The sequence below is a fragment of the Bos grunniens genome, chromosome 29, assembly GCF_055505025.1.
Source record: "Bos grunniens cultivar Pamir isolate PY7600 chromosome 29, Bosgru_T2T1.0, whole genome shotgun sequence".
Taxonomy (NCBI): domain Eukaryota; kingdom Metazoa; phylum Chordata; class Mammalia; order Artiodactyla; family Bovidae; genus Bos; species Bos grunniens.
This window is the reverse complement of record NC_141193.1, coordinates 12,638,433-12,654,651: the sequence shown is the minus strand read 5'-3', so window position 1 is coordinate 12,654,651 and position 16,219 is coordinate 12,638,433. Positions and strand designations below refer to the sequence as shown.

General features: G+C 39.9%; 1 pseudogene; it reads right to left on the bottom strand.

Annotated features, from left to right (window-relative positions):
* Positions 1-14,276: 14,276 nt before the first annotated feature.
* On the bottom strand, positions 14,277-16,219 carry LOC147342118 (endogenous retrovirus group K member 25 Env polyprotein-like; annotated as a pseudogene).

Below are 16,219 nucleotides of genomic sequence, written 5' to 3'. Positions count from 1 at the left end.
GCTTCTTTCCTGGCTCCAAGTATTCAGAGCAGTCCTGGTTCTTAGCGTGTAGTGGTGACCAGGAGCCGCTAGTTATATATGCTCTGACATGCCCTAGTTTTAGGCCACTAATAGGTCTGAAAAAATCAAAAAAGTCTCAATATAATCTTTACCTTCATCAGTGTCCTTGGCGAGTGGACTTTGAACCTTCACAGAATACAGAGAGTTGAACTGTAATCTCTTCCTTGAGTCTTGGCTGGAAAATCAAACTTATGTACACGGACATCTAAGAAGATGGAGAACCTTGCCCACTTAGAGAAAAAACCTGCTAAGAACATCATAAAAATGGACACTAAGGTCCAAGCTCGACATTCGTGTTTTCATGTCATCTTCCTAGCCACTTCATGAGATATGCATTGCTGTCTTCATTGGAGAGGAGATTGCTAGGAAGATAAGTTGTCAAATGACAAAGTGAAGACTTTCAGGGACAGCCCAGGGACATACAATGGGCTTTAGGTAGTGGGTCTAATGGCAGACATCAGGAGCACCTATGATGCCAGTCTGAAACAAAGATTTAGGGCAAAGCAGTACTTCAATTCCATGGTTTCAGTATTGGAAGAAATGTCATATGCATCCAAAATGTATTTTATAGCATCCAAAAAATGTACAAGGAAGAACCATGTGTTAGTCTCTGGGTTAAAGGCTTCAAAGTCAAAGTTGATCACGACAAAAGTAGTCTTTATCTTAAGAGAGCTAGCAGTCTAGTTATCACAAAATCATGGCCCCAGGAGGCAGAGGATATGATACTAGGACTAGGTGGCCATGTTGAACCCTGGGCCACACAGGCCTTACCACTGGTAGCAGCCTTTCCTCCACTTCACCCATGCTGGAAAGCAGGCCAGTTGGCCATGTTTTCAGGAGAATTGGAAGTTTGGATATTTATGTACAATCTACTGATTTTAATGCTAGCAACTAATTTTTTTCCCAAAAAACAGTGGGAATGAAATCTCCACAGCAATGTGCTGGAATCAGCCTTCAGTCTCTGCAGATTTTTATTTCTCGCCTAGAGTTGGGAGTGCAGTGGGGACAGAGAAGAATTTAATTCATGTCTGTTGATTTACAAAGAGACTTAATGCATACTGAACATGTGTGTTTCCTTTCTATTTATAAAGAAAGATCACCAGGGACATACAAACCAACAAAATTTAACTGCTGAAGATAAATAGATATATTTCTGATATAATTTCCCCATAGTGTCTATGTCATGAAAAATTTTGTCTGCCAAACCAAACATATAAAAAAATAATTTTGAAATGTCTTCCCAATCAAAGAAGACAAAACAACTGTGGCAGCCAAAGTAAAGACAATCATGTTTAATAAGTCATCCAGGACTCCCAGGGCCTATTGCTGCTTGAGATCTATCCATGCCTGTCCCTTGAATACAACAGGAGCCTCTCCTGTTACCAGGTGTGTTTAGATGGAGCACTGTGACTTAATCCTCATTTTTACATGTTTAAATTCAGTTCTCATGGTTAAATCCCAACAGGGGGAATATGACATCATTGACAAAGGATACACATATATGCCTTTTGAACTATGGTGTTAAAGAAGACTCTTGAGAGTCCCTTGGACTGCAAGGAGATCAAACCAATCCATCCTAAAAAAAATCAGTTCTGAATATTCACTGGGAGGACTATGCTGAAGCTGAAGCTCCAATTATTTGCCTACCTGATGGGAAGAACTGATTCATTGAAAAAGACCCTGATGTAGGAAACATTGAAGGCAGGAAGAGAAGGGGAAGACAGGATGAGATGGTTGGATGGCATCACCAAGTCAATGGACATGAGGTTGAGTAAGATTCAGGAGTTGGTGATGCTTAGGGAAGCCTGGCATCCTGCAGTCCATGGCATTGCAAAGAGACAGACATAAGTGAAAGGTCTGAATTGAACTGAACAAATTAAGAAAGAGACTGATAATTCTAATTGCATCAAGTTGGTGACTAGCTGCCCATATAACACATTACTTAAGTGGCTTTAAAATTCAGAATTATGACTGCATTCAGAGTGGAATATCTTCTAAGGAAAAACAAAAATACTGCCCATCCAAAACAAAACCAAAGGAAATCAAAAGAAAAAGAGGAAAGAAATCTGAAACTATATTCAACAACTTATTGTTCCTCATAACTTATGTTATTGTGACAGAATCATATGCATGTTAACAGGTAAAAGCAAGACAATAATTAATACTAATGTTCTGAAGTAAGCCTTTCAGTGGCTAGAAAAAGAGGTTCACACATAACATAAAGAAGTTTAATTCAAACCCTGCTGTCTTACATCTTGAACTGAAAGCATAAGTTTGTACCAACTAATTATATTTATTTTATTTTTTAAGGAAAATCTGTACTTCCTACTCTGACCAACGGAAAGCCTACAAGCAATGACAGCTTGATAACAGTGACAATTCTGAGGTCTAACAAGTAGCTTCTAAATATGTTTCCCATCAGATGATGCATGGATTCTTAAAGAGATGGCTGATTTCAGGACTGAGTAAGGAAATGCACAAAATAATCTTGGGAATCGTGGAGGACTAGAAAGCTAGGGCACTTCGAAGCCCAGTGGGAACTGGACAGAAAGTTTTGGAATCCAAATGAAAAGGATCTACCAGTTTGTTGGACAGAATGATGTTTCTGCTTTTCAACACACTGTTTATGTTTGTCATAGCTTTCCTGCCAAGAAGCAAATGTCCTCTGATTTCATGGCTGCAGGCACCATCCACAGTGGTTTTAGAGGCTAACATGAAGAAATCTGTCACTACTTCCAACTTTTTTCCTTCTATTTGCAATGAAGGATGGGGCTGGATCCCATGATCTTAGTTTTTTAATTTTCAATTTTAAGCTGGCTGAATGTGTCCAAATGTTAATAGGCAACATCTGATTTGTCACTGTGATAGATTGCTAGGGCACCAACTCATTATTCTGAGCACTGAGAAAGGAAAATAATCATCAATATTTATGCTATTTTTGTTTCTATTAAGCATAGGTTATGTAACTACAAACAGTTCCAGGAAAACAAGCTAGACTGTCCCTTCTGGGGGTGATGAAAGAGTGATGGAGAGCAGCTATAATACAGATGAAGCCTCACTCACTGGCTTGCTGCTCACCTCCTGCTGTGGAGGTCTGGTTCCTAATAGACCAAGGACTGGACTGGTACTTGTCCTGACCCACTGTGCTGGTATTGTGGACTCCTGCACTAAACCACTCACTGTGCTGGTATTGTGGACTCTTGCTCTAAACCCAATAGTGGGACATTCTGTAAGACAAACCACTCTGCTTCCGCCCAGTTTCTGAACAAATAAATGACATTAAAATTGGGAGAGGGACAGCTATTTAGTCTTAAAGGAGAACAACCAAGTGCAACATATGATTACATTCTTTCAATAAATTCTGAAAACTGCTTTTTGAGAATCAGGGAAATTTGTACATAGACTGGATATTAGATGTTAATTTTATTGGGAACACATGAGCATTTTTTTCACATCCTACCATTTTACCCCAAACACTCATTATGTATATTTTGTGAAGTGTTCATCTTGTCCCTAAAACACTTCAGGAAAAATGAATAAGGAGTAAAATAGAGAAGAAAATGACAGTCTGTCTTGATTTAAAAACAGAACTGCATAGCTGCTATGGATTGAATTGTGTCCACTCTTGACTCCCAATGTGATGGTATTAGGAAGTAGGGCCTTTGAGAGGTACACAAGTTGACATGGGGTTTTGATAGTGGCCCCTCATGATGGGATTAGCCTCTCCCTCTTTTTCTCTTATATTCTCTCTTCCTCCTTCCCTTCCCCCACAACAAATGAGAACATAGCAAGAAGAGAAAGACCTGAGGCAAGTCAAGAATGTCTTCACCGGGAACTCAATTGTCCACCACCTTGATGTTGCACAGTCTGTGGTCTATGACAACCTGTGGGACTAAGAGGTTAGTTTTGTAGTTATTGATACTGAATGATGAAATGTAGGGTTCATGACCCTCTTCTTTCTTATATTTGTTATGTTTGAAATTGTTTTGCAGTAAGAAGTTTATAGAATGAACTTTCTGTCTTGTGATACCCAAAGGGGACCAGAATAGAAGATTCAGGCATGTCCCTGATGAGTGAGTGTTTGGAGGACCACATACTCCTTACTCCAACTCTTCTCTTGCCATCTGAAAACCACCCCCCCCCATACCTGAAAACCTTACCTCCAACCCTAACTTCATCTCCACTCCCCTGCTAAGCTACTGAGTCATCTAGTTGGAGATCTAGATGATTCAGGAGAGGGTCTGTGAGGAGAAGGAATGCAGACATTTTTAGAAAGAATGATCTTGGCAGCCTCCTTGGTTTTCCCTTCTTTATTGCCATCTGCAGGTGAGGGATAGGGCCTGGGTAGAGAGGAATCCACAAGTGAGACTGCATGGATATTTTCAAGAGAAGGGAGGAGGAATTCACAACCCAATAACCAGGAGGTAGGCAGCTTGCACAGGACCCAGGAGGGAAGGAAGAACCACTAGGAAAGAATAGTGCCTACCTGAGGGCCAGACCTATCTGAGTCTTCCTGTTAAACTTGGAGGTTGTATCCTTCCTGCTTTAATTTCTGCTCCAGATGTGGAGGGGATAGAGCTGTACTCACTGCTAATGAGTCACAGGGAGAGGGACAGCCTCCCCCAGGAACCTTGGATTCCACTCTAACTGTGGGTATCATCCCAAGCCAGAGAGCAAATGGCAGGTCATCCAAAATATGATCTACTTTAAATAGTATTTAAAATGCTACAAAATTTGTCTAAGAGTCCTGGCATATCTTGTTCCCACTGTTTTTTAAGAGAGATAAACAGTTAGCCTAATTTGGGTTCTGCTGAGGATTCTACAAGCTTCCCCATTGGTAACTTCTGACTTATAACTACCCGATCTCATTCCTCAGAACCCAAATGATGGTAAGTTCCAGTGGGCAAGGCCTCTAAAGTCCTCTAAAGTTGGAGTCCTCCAACTCCACACAGTTGGCTGTGTGCCAACTGGTTTACAACTCTCAATCCTGAGCCCAGGACCCATGAACATCACCAGACAGTTACAGCCCCCTGCCCACCAGAGGCAGCCTCAGCATCATCAGCAACACCCACCTCAGAGCCACTTGTCCACTGATTGGCACTGAGCCTCAGTCTGGAACAAATATTCTGGAGCAAGTCCAGTCTCCCTCATCCAAGAGGTGGGAAACTGAACCATGGGGTGTATGACTCACCTTAAGGCTGCAGGTAAGTTAGTGAAGACTTGGGACCCAGGAACTCTGGTTCCCAGGCTAGGAGACTTCCAGGAAGGGAAAGATGAGAGAAAGCTCAATTGCATCCACTGCTGGGTAGCTCTCAGATGTCTGCAAGCACCATAGTGGAAGTTCCATTCCCTTTGCCGCTCAAGTCTGCTTCCAATTTTATCAGCAGACCTGCCTCCATGTAGCAGCAGGAAAGCAACATTCAGGGCTGTTTCTTTTGGGTTCCAGGCACAGTGGGGGAGCCCCAGCTGTAGTGACCCCAGGAGGCAGTCCTGCAGGTGGTGACTGACTCACTCCCAACTCAGAATCCAAAGAGCTCCTGCTCCTCATTCACACAACACAGACCCTGGGTGACTGGATAACATGCACCTGCAGTCAAGCGAGAAGCATTCCTTTCTCAGCCTTCTGGCAACTTAGATACGTGTCTTATGTTTCTTCAGAGAACCCCTGGCTGACCGAGGGTAGGGTCTAAGACTAGCCTGGATGAAGCAGGTGTGTTCCCTCTTTGATGCTCAAAATAGACCTTGGAGATTCAAAGGCCTTGAGAGGGTTACAATCACACTTATGTTTTTTTGGGACTTCACTTGATAAATCTGGTTGGAGTAAAAGGACAGAAACACAGGACAAGGCTGGACATCTCTGGGTCCCAGCTGATTGTGAGTTGAGTTCCATCCACCAGGCTTAAAAGTCAGGTGCTAATGTTATTCACAAGCCACCTTTGAAGAAGGAATAGAGGAAAGAGTTTTTGGGCAGATAGTAGTGTGGTCAAAGGGCGATGAGAATCACATGGGGCAAGATGAAACAAGAGTCATTACTTGCTTCTTTGCTCTATCAGTTCCTTGGCATTTCTACTCCTGAGAACAAGTACATGGAAATAGAGGCATTGGTGGTGCTCCTGGCACCTGATGCTCCTGGGGATAACCAGTTTGTGTTCATGTCCCTGAGTCCAGAGCATATTCAGCCTCGTATTAGCCCCAGGTTCTCCCTTCTTGGGAAGGCTGACATGCCTCATTGCTGCTAACTCACAACTGAAGCATGGGATGAGGTCATGGTGGTTGACCCATAGGCCAAGTTCCAAGCATGGGAGGAAGATTGGCAGTGGAAGGGTAGCCATTTATTAAGCTTTGTTACCTTGATCCTTAGCAGGGGCTACTTCCCACATCTACAATGATTTTCTCCCAGCATTTGCTTGGCCAGGTCCTTCTCAACATTTAGCATCATCTCAAATGAGTCTCTCTCAGGCTTGCTTTCCCTGGCCACTGCACTCTCACAAGCACAGACCCTGATACAAAAAGTGCCTATAGACACTTCCCTCCATCAATACTATAATTACAGTTACCAAAGTGGAAAGGTGGGAGAGGGATAAATTGAGAGTTTGAGATTACTATATGTATACTACTTTATTTAATAGATAATCAACAAAGACCTACTTTACAACACAGGAATTATGCTCAATAGTCTGTAATAACCTGTATGGGAAAAGAATCTAAGAAAGAATGGGTACATGTATATGTATAAGGGAATTAATTTCCCATACAACTAATATTAATACAATACTCTAAATTAACTATACTCCTATATAAATTAAAATCTGAATTTTGAAAAATGCTTATCTAGACTCTCATGGAGTTCTTTAGACTCACAGGATTCCAGATATGATCCTGGAGATGGCATAGTGGGTGCAGAAATTGAGACATTATCTGAGATTGCATTTTCCTGAGCTGTGGTGTCTTTTTGCTTCTAGTTTCACCTTTGATTTGTCTTTGGAGGATCTAATACAAAGGCTCTGAGACACCAGTTCAGTGTTATTTGAAGGATGAGTGGGAGGTGCTAGTGGGAGAGTGAAATCCCAGCTCCCTAGTCTTGGGTTGGGGCACGTTTGAGGCACAACTTATGTCCCAAGTTTCCTATGAAGATAGGCTGTAGTTTCCCTCTCCAGTACTTGTCTGATATCAGACCCAGCCTGGTTCATCGTTTTTCATATCCTGCTAGTCCTGAGACCTCACTGATTTCTCTATGAGAATATTTTTAATATAAATTGATTTACTTTAATTGGAGGCTAGTTACTTTACAATATGGTAGTGGTTTTGCCATACATTGACATGAATCTGGCCCAGGTATACATGTGTTTCCCATCCTTAACCCCCCTCCCACCCTCCTCCCCATCACATCCCTCTGGGTCATCCCAGTACACCATCCCCAAGCACCCTGTCTCATTCATCAAACCTGGACTGGCAATCCATTACACATATGATAATATACATGTTTCAGTGCTATTCTGTGAAATCATCACCCTCTCCCACAGAGTCCAAAAGACTGTTCTATACATCTATGTCTCTTTTGCTGTCTCGTATACAGAGTTATCATTACCATCTTTCTAAATTCCATGTATATGCATTAGTATACTGTATTGGTGTTTTTCTTTCTGGCTTACTTCACTCTGTATAATAGGCTGCAGTTTCACCCACCTCATTAGAACTGATTCAAATATATTATTTTAATGGCTGAGTAATACTCCATTGTGTATATGTACCACCACTTTCTTATCCATTCATCTGCTGATGGACATGTAGTTTGCTTCCATGTCCTGGCTATTATAAACAGTGCTGCGATGACCATTGGGGTACACGTGTCTTTTTCAATTCTGGTTTCCTCAGTGTGTATGCCCAGCAGTGAGACTGCTGGGTCCTGTGGCAGTTTTAGTGCCAATTTTTTAAGGAATCTCCACACTGTTCTCCAGAGTGGCTGTACTAGTGTGCATCCCTACCAACAGTGTAAGAGGGTTTCCTTTTCTCCACACCCTGTCCAGCATTTACTGTTTGTAGACTTTTGGATAGCAGCCATTCTGATTGGCCTGAAATGGTACCTCATTGTGGTTCTGATTTGCATTTCTCTGATAATAAGCTATGTTGAGCAACTTTTCATGTGTTTGTTAGACATCTGTATGTCTTCTTTGGAGAAATGTCTGTTTAGTTCTTTGGCCCATTTTTTGATTGGGTCGTTTATGTTTCTGGAATTGAGCTGCATGTGTTGCTTGCATATTTTTTAGATTAATTATTTGTCCATTGCTTCACTTGCTATTATTTTCCCCCATTCTGAAGGCTGTCTTTTCACCTTGCTTGTAGTTTCCTTTATTGTGCAAAAGTTTTTAAGTTTAATTAGGTTCCACATGTTTCTTTTTCCTTTTATTTCCAATACTCTGGGGGTTGGGTCCTAGAGGACCCTGCTGTGATTTATGCTGGAGAGTGTTTTCCCTATGTTTTCCTCTAGTAGTTTTATAGTTTCTCATCTTACGTTTAGATATTTAATCCATTTTGAGTTTATTTTTGTGTATGATGTTAGAAAGTGTTTTAGTCTCATTCTTTTACAAATGGTTGACCAATTTTCCCAGCCACACTTGTTAAAGACATTGTCTTTTCTCCACTGTGTATATTTGCCTCTTTTGTCAAAGATAAGGTGTCCATAGGTGCATGGATTTATCTCTGGGCTTTCTATTTTGTTTCACTGATCTACGTTTCTGTGTTTGTGCCAATACCATACTGTCTTGATGACTGTAGCTTTGTATTAGAGCCTGAAGTCAGGCAGGTTGATTCCTCCGGTTCATTCTTATTTCTCAAGATTGCTTTGGCAATTCTAGGTTTTTTGTATTTCCATATAAATTGTGAAATTGTTTGTTCCAGTTCTGTGAAAAATACCATTGGTAGCTTGATAGGGATTGCATTGAATCTATTAGATTGCTTTGGGTAGTATACTCATTTTCAATATATTGATTCTTCTGATCCATGAACATGCTATATTTCTCCAACTATTAGTGTCCTCTTTGATTTCTTTCACCAGTGTTTTATAGTTTTCTATATATAAGTCTTTTGTTTCTTTATGTAGATATATTCCTATGTTTTTTATTCTTTTCTTTTTTTTTCCTAATTTTATTTTATTTTTAAACTTTACATAATTGTATTAGTTTTGCCAAATATCAAAATGAATCCGCCACAGGTATACATGTGTTCCCCATCCCGAACCCTCCTCCCTCCTCCCTCCCCATACCATCCCTCTGGGCCGTCCCAGTGCACCAGCCCCAAGCATCCAGCATCATGCATCGAATCTGGACTGGCAACTCGTTTCCTACATGATATTTTACATGTTTCAATGCCATTCTCCCAAATCTTCCCACCCTCTCCCTCTCCCACAGAGTCCATAAGACTGTTCTATACGTCAGTGTTTCTTTTGCTGTCTCGTACACCGGGTTATTGTTACCATCTTTCTAAATTCCATATATATGCGTTAGTATACTGTATTGGTGTTTTTCCTTCTGGCTTACTTCACTCTGTATAATAGGCTCCAGTTTCATCCACCTCATTAGAACTGATTCAAATGTATTCTTTTTAATGGCTGAGTATTATTCTTTTCTTTGCAATGGTGAATGTAATTGTTTCCTTAATTTCTTTTCTATTTTCTCATTATTAGTGTATAGGAATGAAAGGGATTTCTGTGTGTTGATTTATATCCTGAAACTTTACTATATGAATTTATTAGCTCTAGTAATTTTCTGGTGGTGTCTTTAGGGTTTTCTATGTAGAGGATCATGACATCTGCACACATTGAGAGTTTTAATTCTTCTTTTTGAGTCTGGATTCCTTTTATTTATTTTCCTGTAATGATTGATGCGTCCAAAACTTCCAAAACTATGTTGAATAGTAACAATGAGAGTGGACATCCTTGTCTTATTCCTGACTTTAGGGGAAATGCTTTCAGTGTTTCACCATTGAGGATAATGTTTGCTGTGTGTTTGTCATATATAGCTTTTATTATGTTGAGGTATGTTCCTTCTATTCCTGCTTTCTGGAGGGTTTTATCATAAATGGATGTTGAATTTTTAAAAAGGCTTTCTCTGCATCTATGGAGATAATCATATGGTTCTTATCTTTCAGTTAGTTAATGTAGTGCATTATGTTGATTGATTTGTGGATATTGAAGAATCCTTGCATCCCTGAGATAAAGGACACTTGGTCATGATGTATGATCTTTTTAATATGTTGTTGGATTCTGTTTGCTAGAATTTTGCTAAGGATTTTTGCATCTATGTTCATCAGTGATATTGGCCTATGTGTGGCATCTTTGTCTGGTTTTGGTATTAGGGTGATTGTGGCCTCATAGAATGAGTTTGGCAGTTTGTCTTTGTCTGGAATTTTCTGGAAGAGTTTGAGGAGGATAGGTTTTAGCTCTTCTCCAAATTTTTGGTAGAATTAGATGTGAAACCATCTGGTCCTGGGTTTTTGTTTGCTGAAAGATTTCTGATTACAGTTTCAATTTCTGTGCTTGTGATGGGTCTGTTAAGATTTTCTATTTCTTCCTGGTTCAGTTTTGGAAAGTTGTGCCTTTCTAAGAATTTGTCCATTTTTTCCAAGTTGTCCATTTTATTGGCATATAGTTGCTGAGAGTAGTCTCTTATGATCCTTTGTATTTCTGTGCTGTTTATTGTGATCTCTCCATTTTCATTTCTAATTTTGTTGATTTGATTCTTATCCCTTTGTTTCTTGATGAGTTTGGCTAATGGTTTGTCAATTTTATTTGTCCTCTCAAAGAACCAGCTTTGGGCTTTGTTGATTTTTCTTATGGTCTCCTTTGTTTCTTTTGCATTTATTTATGCCCTAATTTTTAAGTTTTTTTTCCTTCTACTAACCCTGGGGTTCTTCATTCCTTCCTTTTCTAGTTGTTTTAGGTGTAGTGTTAGGTTATTTATTTGACTTTTTTCTTGTTTCTTGAGATAAGCCTGTATTGCTATGAACCTTTCCCTTAACACTGCTTTTACAGTGTTCCATAGTTTTGGGGTTGTTGTGTTTCCATTTTTATTCTTTTCTATGCATATTTTGATTTCCTTTTTTATTTCTTCTGTGGATTGTTGGTTATTCAGCAGCATGTTGTTCAGCCTCCATGTGTTGGAATTTTTCATAGTTTTTCTCCTGTAATTGACATCTAATCTTACTGCATTGTGGCCAGAAAAGATGCTTGGAATTATTTCAGGTATTTTGAATTTACCAAGGCCAGATTTATGCCGCAGGATGTGGTCTATCCTGGAGAAGTTTCCACGTGCACCTGCAAAAAAGGTGAAATTCATTGTTTTGGGGTGAAATGTTCTATAGATATCAATTATATCTAAATGGTCCATTATATCGTTTAAAGTTTGTTTCCTTGTTATTTCATTGTTTAGTTGATCTATCCATAGGTGTGAGAGGGATATTAAAGTCTCCCACAATTTTTGTGTTATTGTTAATTTATATATATATATATATATATATATATATATATATATATATATATTGGCTGAACTAGGTATTCATTAGTGCTCAGGACTTCTCTATTTCCAGCGAGCTGGGGCTACTCTGTAATTGCAGTACACTGGATGTTCAATCCTGTGTTTCTCTTGATGCATATCCCAGGCTCTAGGGCACTCAGTCTCCATAGTTGTGGCCCGCTGGTTTAGTTGCCCTGGGGCATTTGAAATCTTCCCTAGCCAGGTCTCAAATGCATATCTTAAGCACTGGATCAAAAGGGAAATCACTCTGGAAGGAATTTGAAATACATCACTTTTACATGAAACTGGCACCATGGCTTATTTTTAAGGAGACCAGTAGAGGATTTTCCGCTACTTCAGGTAATCTCCTGAGACCAGGACTGATTTAGGTTCCCCTTCCAAATGTTCCTACAGCATCTTGAAGCTGTCTTCACCAAGTCACTTTGTTCTTGCTTGAGTTTCTGAAACCCGCACTAGACCGCAGCTTCCAGAGGGCAGGGCTATCACTTGACTCACTTGTAAGTATACATCAGTAGATCTTGTCTCATTATATCAGACTCTAATGTCAAGACAAGGCTAACACAAAGATCAGTTATTCTATTATGAGTGTTAGGTTACAGGTTCAACTACTGTAATAGAACCTTAAATAGCATTCTCTTAAATACAATGCAATTTCAATTATATTTCATATAATATTAGTGCAGGTCTCTCCACAGAAATGGGGACCCACTTCTTTCTTGTTACATCTTCCACCTGTGCTACTTACCTCTGGTCTAACATGGCTGCTCCAGCTCCTGTCATTACATCTGCATTCCAGCTAGTGGGGAAGAAAATAATACTTCCATTTGGAAGTGACATATCACCGCTACTCAAATTTCACTGGCCAAAGTATCTTCCATGGTCATGGAAAACCTGGGGGTGGTGGGTCCACAGAAAGGCAGGGGAATGTAATCCTACTACAGAACATTCATGATGAGTAGCAAGGGCCACCACCTTTCATTCATGTGCCTGTAATTCATGCTTCTTTGGTTCTCCCCACACAGCTTTCAGCCTGTTTTGTTCTGCAGATACAGATATGGATGTGGTTATAAGCGAGGAAATGGCCCTGGCTGTACAAATATGGAGAAAACAAGAAATGAAAGAAGATAAGAAAGTGTAAAAATGAAAAATCTGTAGGAAAATGTGTTTATAATCATAATTTTGCAGTTATAAAATTTAGATATACCTGTGGTTGATAAATTAATTTCTAAAATAAAAATAAGAGAAATGAAAAATATAAATATATTCACTAAACCAAACAAATTAATAAGACTATATCATATTAAACACATAGTATTATCAGGATTAGTTTGGATGCACATTGCAAAAAAGTCTGTATGTAGCTCAAAAAGTGGCACTTAGAATCAGACACAAAACAAGTGAAAGATTTGAAAGGGGGAAAGAAGCATGACAAGGTGTACATTCTCACTCTGGTTATTTAATTTCTATATAAGATACATCATTCGATATGCTGAACTGCATAGATCCCAAGCTGAAATAAAGATTGCTGGGAAAAATATCAACATCCACAGATATGAAGATGACATTGCCCTAATAGCAGAAAGTAAAGAAGAACTAAAGAACCTCTTGGTGAGGAGAGGAGATGAAAAAGCTCGCTTAAAACTCAACATTCAAACAACTATTCACAAAAATATACTCAACATTCATGGCATCCAATCCCACCACATCATGGCATATAGATGAGGGAATAGTGGAAACAGTGGCAGATTGTATTTCCTTGGGCTCCAAAACCACTATGGACCTTGACTGCAGCCACACAATTAAGAGACACTTGCTCCTTGGAAGGAAGAAAGGCTATGAAAAACCTGCAAAGTGTATTAAAAAGCAGAGACTCACTTTGCTACAGAGGTCTCTAGGGTCAATGCTATGATTTTTCCAGTAATCATGTACAGATGTGCAATAAGGACCATAAGAAAGGGTGAATGCCAAAGAATTGAGCTTTTGAACTGTGGTCCTTGAGGAGATTCTTGAGAGTCCCTTATACAATAAGGAGATCAAACCAGTCAATCTGAAAGGAAATCAACCTGTGACCCCTGCTGACTCAGCTGAGGCATCTACTGAGGGCCTCCAGGTGGAAAGAATGGATGCTTCCACTGCAAAAGTGCCTAAGCATGGCAGCTCCAAGCAAATAGTTTGTAGCTCCACCCCTGGAGGAAGCTCAGAAAGGCTGAAGGTTCTGTGGAATCTGGGTCCCCTGATACATGCATTGCATTCTCCCCAGCAGCATTTGTGGGGATTTTCTCCCCGGGACTTGGAAACGACAAACCTGAAAGAACAACACTCAGACAGTCTCTTGCAAGGACTGACAAATTTGTTTCTGCAGTCGAGCCTTTTTATAGAAGCAGGAACAAAGAGCTTAGAGTATATGGCCAGCAGAGCACGTACGGGGTTAAGACATAATCAGTAAGAGATATTTCAAGGACAGCGCATTCTAAATGACCCAGGTGTTTATCCCATGACCCATTTTCTCAAGCAACATCTTTAATATTATTAAATCTTGGCGCTGAGCATAGCTAAAAGCAGGAGATGTTTTTCAGCTATCGCAAAGCCTGGGTACTTCTGGCCCTCTGCCATTTTCCCAAGGACCTTCTCCTTCAAGGCTATTTTGTGCTGTTCTTCCCAACATATCATCCTTTTGTTGTTAGTTTAAGCACGGCAGCTGCTAGTTGGACTCTGTTGTGAGAGGCATGGAGTCTTGAGTAGAGACATCTGTATCCTATAATCAGTGACAGAAAAAGTAGGGTGATTAATACATATATAAAAATGTTGCTTCCTGAAAACCAAGTTCTAGGGTCTAGGGATGATAAGGTTTTAGTTAAAGTATCATAAAATTTAGTGCTGTACAATTTCTTAGGTACCTTAACTTGAAAATTAGCAATTTGTTGTTTCAACAGATTGATGTCTAAACTTGAGTTGTCTGTGAGATCCTGCAAATGTACTTTGACTTTATCCCAAGGATACTCAGTGCTATTATAAGGCATGTTAGTCAGACAAAAAGACATAAAATTCCAGTGACAACGTATATGTATTTGGAAAGTCAGTTGCTGCACTTGATCTCCTAAGTGGATTATCACAGTTTGTAACTCATTAATTCATATTTGTAATTGCTGATCTATTTGGGCTTGTCCAGTCCAAAGATCATGAGAGTCTTTGTGCCATGCAGTGATAAAATCATGATTTTGTATAGAATTGTGTAATGCCATACCAGACAGGGTTCCTACTGTAACAATGGATATTAGACTAAGAATGCCAGCAATAATCCACCCTATTATGTGTTTCAACCTTTTCAGACCATTTCTGAGCAGAACTGAAAGGAATACAGAGTCGGTCCATGGCTTTGTTAAATTGACAGGAAGCCACAGTTCAGACCTCTGCTTGACTATAGTGATGCTGGCATTGTGGTAAGAAATAGTATGGTTTAAACATGTATATAAAGCACAAGCTGTACAGTTAACAATTTTAGCAGAAAGATCTATGTCAAAGTTACCTACAATAAACATGTATGGGAGGTGCACACAGGATTGGTTATAACCTGTACTATTATACATAAAGGTATAGTTTTGGGGTTTTAAAGCCTTCACAGCCCCATGTACACTGGCAAAGAGTTCCAGTGCAGCAGGAATCTTCCAAATATGCCACTGTTCAGGTCCTATAAGAGGGACTATAATTCTGGGCCAAGGTGGAGACAACCCTCCATTATACCAGTTTAACAATATATCCTTATCAGTCCAAAAAGCCAATATTGGTCTTATGGAATCCCCACGTGTTGACTCTATGATACCAGGAACAGCTATGATTTTTTTCTTGCTCCTCAGAGCAATTCACAAATAACCCATGAGGCCCCCAATCCATGAATTTGAATATGGATTGATTTTGTTGTTTGATAGAAACCTTCCCAAACTTCCCGACAGTCAGACCAATATAGTGGTTGAATTGATCGTTTCTTTCTCCAAGATACAGCATCACATATTAGTTCTTCAGGCTGGAAAAGTGAGTCAGTATAGCTAGCTATTTGTCCAGGATAATGTCTTTCAGAACCATTTAAGAGGAAGGATGCAGCTGCAAACATTCCTATACTGTAGGCGGAAACATTGTGTACAGAGTAAGCCCACCATTGTGGAAATATAGTGATGCACAAAGAGTGAGCTCCGAAGCATATAGGTAGTGTCTTGAATCCAATTGAAACATTTATCTTTTTTCCTTCATCTTCTTCATGAATTGGCCTCTGCATTGACCATGGGGCAGGGAAGTGCAGACTATCATTGGTGAACACCATAGGGGCCTTGTCAACCCAATCCACTATGGATAACAAAGGTGGATTAGGTATATATGCCCAATAAACATATTCCACACTTACCCCAGAGGAACATGAAAGAACAGCTAACATTGCCAGAAACAGCTTATCTGGAGTCATAGAAGTTCCAGTGTTCTTCAGTGTTTGCTCAGCCTGACGAGTCATGTTTTTCACTTGAGCCTATGTCTGGTAAGGATTCAGACGGTGGTGTTTCCTCATTGGCTCCTCCAATGTCATTGACAAGACCCTTCACATCAGCTTCGTCACCTGCCGAGGGAGTCCAGTCTTGGGGTCC